The sequence below is a fragment of the Rhincodon typus genome, chromosome 2, assembly GCF_021869965.1.
Source record: "Rhincodon typus isolate 14 chromosome 2, sRhiTyp1.1, whole genome shotgun sequence".
Lineage (NCBI taxonomy): Eukaryota > Metazoa > Chordata > Chondrichthyes > Orectolobiformes > Rhincodontidae > Rhincodon > Rhincodon typus.
In genome coordinates, this window is record NC_063333.1 from 145320190 (window position 1) to 145328871 (window position 8682).

At 45.1% G+C, this 8682-nt stretch overlaps 1 protein-coding gene across 4 annotated transcripts in view; it reads right to left on the reverse strand.

The window, feature by feature from the left end:
- The window catches only part of LOC109936078 (cadherin-6-like), a 220122-nt gene extending 213707 nt beyond the window's left edge, over window positions 1-6415 (reverse strand). For 2 of the 4 annotated variants that reach the window (XM_048607452.1, XM_048607419.1), the window contains exon 1: window positions 6266-6415. The gene's annotated coding sequence lies outside the window, so the exon portion shown is untranslated. Of the gene's footprint in view, window positions 1-1404; window positions 1503-6059; window positions 6200-6265 lie in introns of those variants that run through there. The other 2 variants (XM_048607429.1, XM_048607436.1) reach the window with 2 other exon arrangements.
- Between the last annotated feature and the right edge of the window lie 2267 nt (window positions 6416-8682).

Here is an 8682-nt window from a genome sequence, read left to right on the forward strand (position 1 = left end):
ACAGTCTCACACACACCCACACATAGTCTCTCTCACACACATTCACTTATATACAGTCACACATATTCACTCATACACACTCACAGTCTCATTCACACCCATGCTCAGTCTCACACACACATTCACTCATACACATTCAGTCACACATTCTTACTCTTACACACTCACTCAGTCTCACACACACTCACTCTAACACACATTCATACACACAGTGTCTCACACGCCCTCTCACACAGTCTCATGCACATTCAGTCTCTCTCACACACACAAACTCTCAGTCTCACACAGTCTCTCTCTCTCACACGCCGTGCAGTGGATGGGGTTAGGTGGAGGGGTTGGGGGTACTGGAGAGTACAGCGCCTGAAATGTGATCGCTGTTTGCTGCTTGTTAAGCTGTTTCAGTGAGCGGCGGCTGAGCAGAGCCAGGAGACCAGCGTTTGATCTCAGCCTCCAGCTCAAATTGCGGTGCTGAAGGATTTGGGAGGGATTTCGGGTATATAGAAACATAGAAAAATAGACAATAGGAGCAGACCATTCAGCCCTTCGAGAATGCTGCACTATTCAATGTGATTGTGGCTGGTCATCCAACCCAGTCCCCTATCCCCAATTTCTCCCCACACACTTTGGACCCTTTAGCCTTGAGAAATATAACTAACTCCTTCGTGAAAACATTCAATGTTTTGGTTTAAATCTCGTTGTGACAGGAAATTCCATCACTCTCTGCTAAAGAAATTTCTCCTCATCTCTGTCCTAAATGTATCCTTAGACTGTGGTCACTGGTTCTGGGCTGTCTGGTCTTTAGGAACATTCTGCCTATGCTTACCCTGTCCAGTTCTGTTAGAATTTTACAGGTTTCTGTGAGATCCCCCTCTCTATCTTTGAAACCCCAGGGGAATATCATCCTAACCCATACAACGTCTCTTCGTGGGAAACAGCTTTGACCGGGATTGACTGGGAACTGGATCGGGCCAGTTCCGAATGTATCTCGAACTTAATTTGACTTCAGTCACTGTGCCTGTTCAAACGCTGATATCCATCCTTCTCCGCGTCGATTTAAAGTTATGAGAAACAGGACAAGAAACAGTTAGGCAGAGAGGATATGATACCATATAAAAAAAGCAACATGCTGGAAAGCAGAAATAAAGACTGGCGCTGCCTGAGTTGTAAACAATGTCAGCGTTTTCCACAGCTATTATATCGCATCAACGAATAATAAAACAGTTGTGAAATTAATTGTAGCTGGAATACCCGGTTTTAAAATTTCAAAAACACACCCAGCACACACAAACGCACTCAGCGCAGTTCCCCAGTGCAACATTCCAGTTCCAGCAGCATTAAACTTCATAAAGGCGCATCAAAAAAAAGAAACTGGTCACTATTTTTAGAAAACAAAAATCAACCTACTCAGAGAAGCCATTGCTTGAACCCGGACCTCCTGGCTCAGATACAGGGACTCTACCACTACACCACAAGAGCCGTCAACACTCCTTGGCAAATTCAGCCTTTATTCAGATTGTACATTGAAAGAACAGGTGACAATCCGAGTTAGTTTAGTCTGCACCTGAACAACATTAATATCCCTTTGTCTTTCAGTACAGAACCTGAAAATAGAACTATTCTGAGCCGCTCTGTTTTTGTTTGTCTTTCTCCAACGCTGGGTACATCTTCAACAAATCGCTTCCACTCTACCTACTTCCTGGTTTGAAGAAGTCTTACCAATTAACACTTTATAGCGTGTACAGTATAGTTAGAAAGCTAGATTCCATGTCTGCCTAATCTTACATCTCTTCTAATCAACGAAGACAGATATCTTACATGGTCGCAGCAATTTAACAAATGCGTTATGCCTCGATCTCCAACATCCGCTGCCTGAATCCTCCATCGAACATATTAGTGCAGCAAGAATTAGTCAGCCCCCCTGACTGCCCATATTTTTAGATCAGCCAGTTGAGATGTATGATTACAGTAGGTGAGACTTGATCCTGGGCCTCCTGGCTCAGAGGTAATGACACTACCACGACACCACCAGAACTCCAGCAGCCGATTGCAAACTCAGACCCGCAACCCATAATCTTTCACCATCCCTAACTCTACAAGAACCTATCCACCCCTTCCTTTTAAAATATTCCTAGACTCTGCTTCTACCACCTTTTCAGGAAGAATGATTCTGGGAGAGAGAAATAATCGCCTAGCCTCTGTTTTAAATAGATGGCCTCTGATTGTTAAACAGTGACCACAACCACTAACCCCCCTCCACCACCCCACCCACATCCACACTTAGCATCGTCATGGCACCAACAAGATTTCTTTCTTCAAGATCAATAAAGTTCGACGAAGAATTAGACATAAACAATTTGTGCCGAAATTGATATTGCTAATCCGCTCACAAGTTCAAGAAATCTTACTACTCGTTTTCTATATCTATCGAATCTCTACAGCTGGTATCTTGTGGTTTCACTGGGTTCCATGTGCTGTTGTTACACACATGTCACATGAAGTTTATATGCTCTGTGCCACATTATTTAAGCAGGGAGGGTCGGTACTTATCCAGCGCAGTTAGAAATTTCAGAAACTAATGACAAATGATCAGTGTTACAGATGTTACAGATGTCACCGCTTAATGGCCACTGGTAATGGCGAGCCGTTCTTATAAGGTTCATATCTAATAAGTATAAGGAATTTGCTGGTCTCCATTCATAAGCCTCAGTGTATAGCGCAGTGCTGTGTTTAATATGAATCTCAGTGGTGGAGTCAATCCCACGGAATAAGTTTTTCCCAGGTAATTCTAATGAGTAGTCTGTTTAATGTGGTGCTTGTGAATGCTGGAATACACTGTTTGGCTGCTGGGTTAGAAACCTGCTGAGATGACGAGTTTGTAAAGTTATTTGAGTGTTTGCACATTTCTGAAGCCCTTCACAATTTCACAATAAAGCAGCGAAGGGTGTGTGGGCCAATATCATACCGTGAGGAGGATCGTCTCAGGGATAACCTTTCTTAGCGTCCAAACTTAACCCAAAACAAAAGAAAGTCATGATATACTTGTGATGGAAATGTATCTGTTGCTGCTGCATATGATATTACGTTTCTCATTCACATCAATCATTGTATGCTTTTGAGGAATATTTACATTTGAATTATGTACATGATTGCAGCATTATCTCGAGTAGAGTCTACATTTGAAATCAGATTTCCACAATCCGCTTTCACCCTAGCCCTCCGTGTTAACGTATTAACTAAGGCCCTGAAATTATTGAGACCTAGCAGCAGACTTCAAGAAAACTTGACGGAACATATCAAAAATGTCCTGAGAACAAAAAATGCTGGAGATCACAGCGTGTCAGGCAGCATCCACAGAGAGAGAGAGCAAGCTAACGTTTCGACGTCAGCTCTAATGAAGAGTTATCCAGACACGAAACATTAGCTTGCTCTCTCTCCATGAATGCTGCCTGATCCACTGTAATCTTCAGCATTTTGTTTTGTTTTCAGTACAGTTTCCAACATCTGCAATAATTCGCTCCCACATTGTGTCAAAAATGTCCTTCAGCAACTCCCAACAGCAGCAGGGACAGGGGAATATAAGGACTCTGAATTTGTCCCTGCACAACTAACTCGTCTTGCTCTGTGTAAGGCAAACTCATTCGCTTCGCGTAGTTAACTCCGGCGTCTCTTTGTCGGTGATGGAGAGACTACATAACAGGAAGATCATTGCAGTAAACTCTATGTTCAGAAATATCACTTCAGCTATACTGCCCTGGCTGTATTCTCGCCTGCGGTTTGCTCATCCTATCTAAGTTTCTCAGCTCACATCATTCAATCACTCTGTCTCAGTGGGGTAAAAGAGCGACTTATTTAGATAATGTGGGTTCCATTATTGCCGCCCCCATCAATCTTGATTTATTTAATCTACCAGTCTCTGCTGAGCAGTAATTAAGCTTCTGCTGTTCTGACTGGATACATGCACTGGTGCAGTGGCCGGAGGGATTTCTCTGAAAGCCGCCTCGCAGCTCGGGTTCCCGCACAACAGACACTCCTAAAGTAACTGGGCAGCGAAGGGTTAAAGTGGTCCATGTTTGACGCTGAGAATTGTGGCTAACTATGATCTGAACAGAAACCGCGAGTTGTATTATGCAGGTGGATGTTAATATCATTCAAGGACATTTTAACATGTTTCAGTTCACCGTGCAGGGCAGCACATGGGGATGGCTGCGGGTAAGAGACGGGGGCCTGTATCTGGTGAAAATCTATGAACATGAACACAAATGCTAAAACAGCGCTGGGAGGTCGTCACTACAATGCAATGTAGAGCGCAGGCGGCTGAATGGGTTAAAATTCAGTTGTGTGTGTGTGTGTGTGTGTGTGAATATAGGACGCTTTTGTGCGCACCTTCTACTCTCCCCGCCCCCCCAAACACATTCACCCCCCCCCCCCCCCCTCCTAGGACAGGGATTTCCGCCTCCCTAGCTCTGAGACACAGTGAGGGGCACACGGAAAGTGCTGAGGAACTGGGGCCGAGTGGAAAGAGCCCGGGGAGAACTGTCGGCCGAACAGTTACATTCTTGTAGCAATCATTTCACATTTAATGCACCAAGCCGGTCTTTGCCCCTGTTTGGATAGAAACAGGCGGCAGGCAAACGCAGCGCCAAGTGCCACGCTCTAACGAGCACCTTGTGAACTGTTTTTTAACTACCGGGAACTTCCAAGGTTGTCTCCTCAGCCTTTCATGTCGGCACTTTCCCAGTTACAAAACAATGCGCTTTGGGGAGCTGAATCAAGGAGGTAGCATGGGCGCGATGGGCCGACTCGGCGCTCTAGCCCCCTCACCACCCCCCGTCCCCCGCCAGTGCAGGAGAAACGGGGGACAGCTGCCCACGGTGACCCAAGGTGGAGGGGACAATCCTCGAAAAGGGTTAAGAAGCCGCAACAGACCGTTTTGCCAACAGCCCCCTCGCCCCCCGGCTCCCCGGGCACTGGAGGTGTTTTTGGAACAAGTGACTGGTTGCTGAAATGTTCCTGAATTCCCCACTGAAATCACAAGGGGCTGTGTGAGACAACAGCAGCTGGCTCAGGGTGCAGGGCTGGGCTGTGTAATGTGGGCTGGGTGGGGGTGGTGTGGAATATTACCCTCTCTGCTCGGCTGAAATATATAACCCCACAGCATTGACAGACTTTGGGGCTTCGAGTTGTCCGACACCTAGGTTCATAGCGGAATCTTAGTGAGCGGTAATCCGTTACACACACACACACACACCTCTCAGATTTATATGTGGCTAGCATCTGAAGGTCAACGTCACATCGCCCAAAATGCTAAATACCGAACTGGGGAAAGTCACCCAGCGAATACAGAGAGGCCTTTGGTTTTTTTTTTGTTGCCAGCAGCTCTCCCTCTCTGATCTGCTTTCTGCCGGGCTCGGGAATCTTGGAAGCTCCTCACTTTGTGTCTGGCGCATGTTGCTGTTTTCCACATCCTCGCTTGACCTTGGGTATAGCTACCAGACTCCAGCCCAGCCCTGTAAGGCTGAGTGTGTACCCACATTGCCAGACTAATAGCACTACCCCACCCCCACCTACCCTGTCTATCCGAAAGACTTGTCGGTCCGGCTTCCAGTGGGGACGCGGTTGAAACAGTAAACCCTAGCAATTCACAGTCTGTTTGGGATGTTTAAACTCAGCCACGGTAAGGCTGGTACGACGTATTGCAATTAACACGAACTATTAAAGTTAGCTCCAACACACACACACACACACATTGCAACTCGACCTCACAAAAGGCAACAACACTTTGCGCAAATAGGTACCAACAAGCCTTTCTGAATTCCACCCTCACCATCTCAACGCTGCATTTCTCCTCAATTCAAATTTAGTACAGTACGCGTTTTATTAGAGCGACGGTAAACACAAAGGCTGTACCTGCGTGGGGGGCGGGGGGGGGGGGGGGGGCGAAGGTTGGGTTGGGGGCATATTGGAATAAGATTGCTTCCCGTTTCATGATAAACCTCCCAACAAAGTGCACCGCTGTAAAGCCAAAAGCTCCATCAGGACCAGAAGGGGAGAGCACTTACCGCTGACAGACGCTGTGTGTCTGTGAGAGACAGTGCTGCCTGCATCGCCGATAGGGAACACGCTGTTACTGTCTCTGCCTGGCGACTGGTTTTGCGATGCCCAGATTTCTTTTTCCCCAAGACTGACTTCTTCCATCTACTTCAACGCTCGTTCTGGAGGCAGGGACCCGCAGCCCCAGAGGGTGGGCTGGAAGGATCTTTCTTACCTGTCAGCTTGCTGATTGGTGACCACTCGGTTCTCAGGCTCTCATTATTGATAATAGCATCTCCTGAAGCAGAGGGAGGGTTGATAGGACTGTGGGCTTTGCTCTGCACGGACGGCGGGGCACTGGGAATCCTGTCTCTTTTCAGGCTGAGGAATTTGCAAGTGAATTCAGTGGGAGCTTACAGTGAAGAGGTTTATGTGAATAGAACCTCCCCCCGCCACAAACACACAAACACACACACACACAGACAGACAGACAGTGATGGATTGACCTCTCTGTGTTTGAAGTCGTAAGCAATGGCATTCTCTCCCACCTCTATCTACTTCCCCACCCTCCACCCCCAGAAAACAAAATATAATCTGCTTTCTTTCATGATCTGTGATAATAAAAGATGAAATAACCCTACAAATTGTAAACCATTTTTTGGATCAGGCACCTCCACCCCACTGAGTAGCCTTTGCTGTTCCCAGCAGAACCAGAATTCAGCAGTGTATTGATCAAAGCATAGTCTCAAACAGCAGCCGCCTTTTGTAACACACCTTGTGATTTCTTATCTTTCATTGGCAAAATGTAATATGCAAAAGCAAAGGAAAACAATTACATTCTGATGCTGAAAGGCTCAATTATTTTGGAAATACATTGCTGTATCATTCTTAGAAATTTACAGCCAAAGAACTAATATATTCGTAGAATTCTAGCAAGAAAATACTTTTGCACTAAATGACTTACTTCAATTGCTGGTTATGTAATTATTTAGCTGTAAAGTAATCCATGCTTCTGCTGGTTAACTCTCCACAACACTAAAAGGGGTGTGTTTGTGACTGCGTGTGTATGCATCTGTGTGTGTGTGTGTATCTGTGTGTGTCTGTGTGTGTGAGAGAGAGAGAGAGAATTCTGTGATTGAGGGATTGTGTGTGTGTGTCAGGTTGAGTTTATACCTGTGTGTTTGTGTGAGACAGTGTTATTGTATATAGTGTGTGTATTTGTGATTTTATGTGTGTTTGTGCGTGTGTGCGCGTTTGTAAAGGTGTGTGTGTGTGAGAGTGATTGTATCATAGAACATAGAAGTCAATAGCAAGTGGATCTTTTGACCCACAACATTGCGCCGAACATGACGCCACATTAAACTAATCCCTTCTGTCTCCCCTTGGTCCGTATCCCTCCATTCTTTGCATAATCATGTGTATCATTGTGCACACATGAATGTACATGTTTTTGAGCAAGCCTTGCAGAGGTATCAATATTTCTGGTACCCACACCCTGAGCATTGAAACAGCAGACTTTGAATATAACTCATGCTCCATGGGAACGCCTGCCTTACTTTCCAAAGCTGACTGGTTCCTCTCTGTGCCAGGAGCAAAAGAGCAGTTTAATCACACCATTGGTCTGTACTTGGTAGGTAATTGCATCTCAAGGACGTATCCAAGTGTTTTCTAATGTGTTTGTAATTTCTGCCTCTATTGACATTTCAGGCAGTGAGTTTTAGAACCTCGCTCACCCTTTGGATGGAGTAAGACTCTCCTAAACTCCCTTCTAACCTTCCATCAAATACTTTAAATCTGTGCCCCTGGTTATTGACCTGCTAAGGGGAGGTAAGACCTTCCTATCTACCCTAGCCAAGCCTCCCATAATTTTATAGAGCCCAATGAAACTCCTCTCCCCAGGTCATATCCAATCTTCCTTACAATTAGTGTGTGCTGAGTGACACTTTAATTTCTAAGAAGAGCTGGACATGGCAAGAACAATAATGGGGTGCAAAGAAATGTTAATTTGAAAAGAAACTCATTTTCTGAGTCAAAGCCAGCCTTTTACTTGACACTGAAGGTTGTTACAGTATTTTCACAAACGGTCTCTGTGGAAAAGCTAACATAAGTACAAAAAAAACGAAAATAATTGAAAGGTCACTTTGTTTAATAACTCATGCAGCATTACATTGATGTTAGATCATTGGCAGAGTCTATAGCATTTAAAAGAATATTCCTATTAGCTCCATAGCAGATGATAATCCAAAACCATTCTGCAGTATTTAATTGGAGTCACTCCTGTTATTACAGTTTGATGTGTTATGCTGCATGATTTTTATAGGAGAGAAACTTCCTGGCTTGCTCCCCCACTTAAAGCTATCGGCCCACTCCTTTCTGTTCTGTGCTACAATTGTTTTATAGCAACTGCATAGGTTATCTTAAAACTTCACTCATAACTACAGTTTTGCTGCTGGAAGCCATGCATTCTCCAGCAGTTACAGACGATCCACACAGCAATAACACAAAATAAGGTTTGATTTGCTCAGAGGGACAGGCTGGACTGTCAAACACTGTGACAGCCTCCAATGACAGGCACCTACACCAACAAGAGGTGAAACTGGAAATGGAAGTACAGATCACAACCACTTGTTTTGTTGTTTTATGCTACCATCA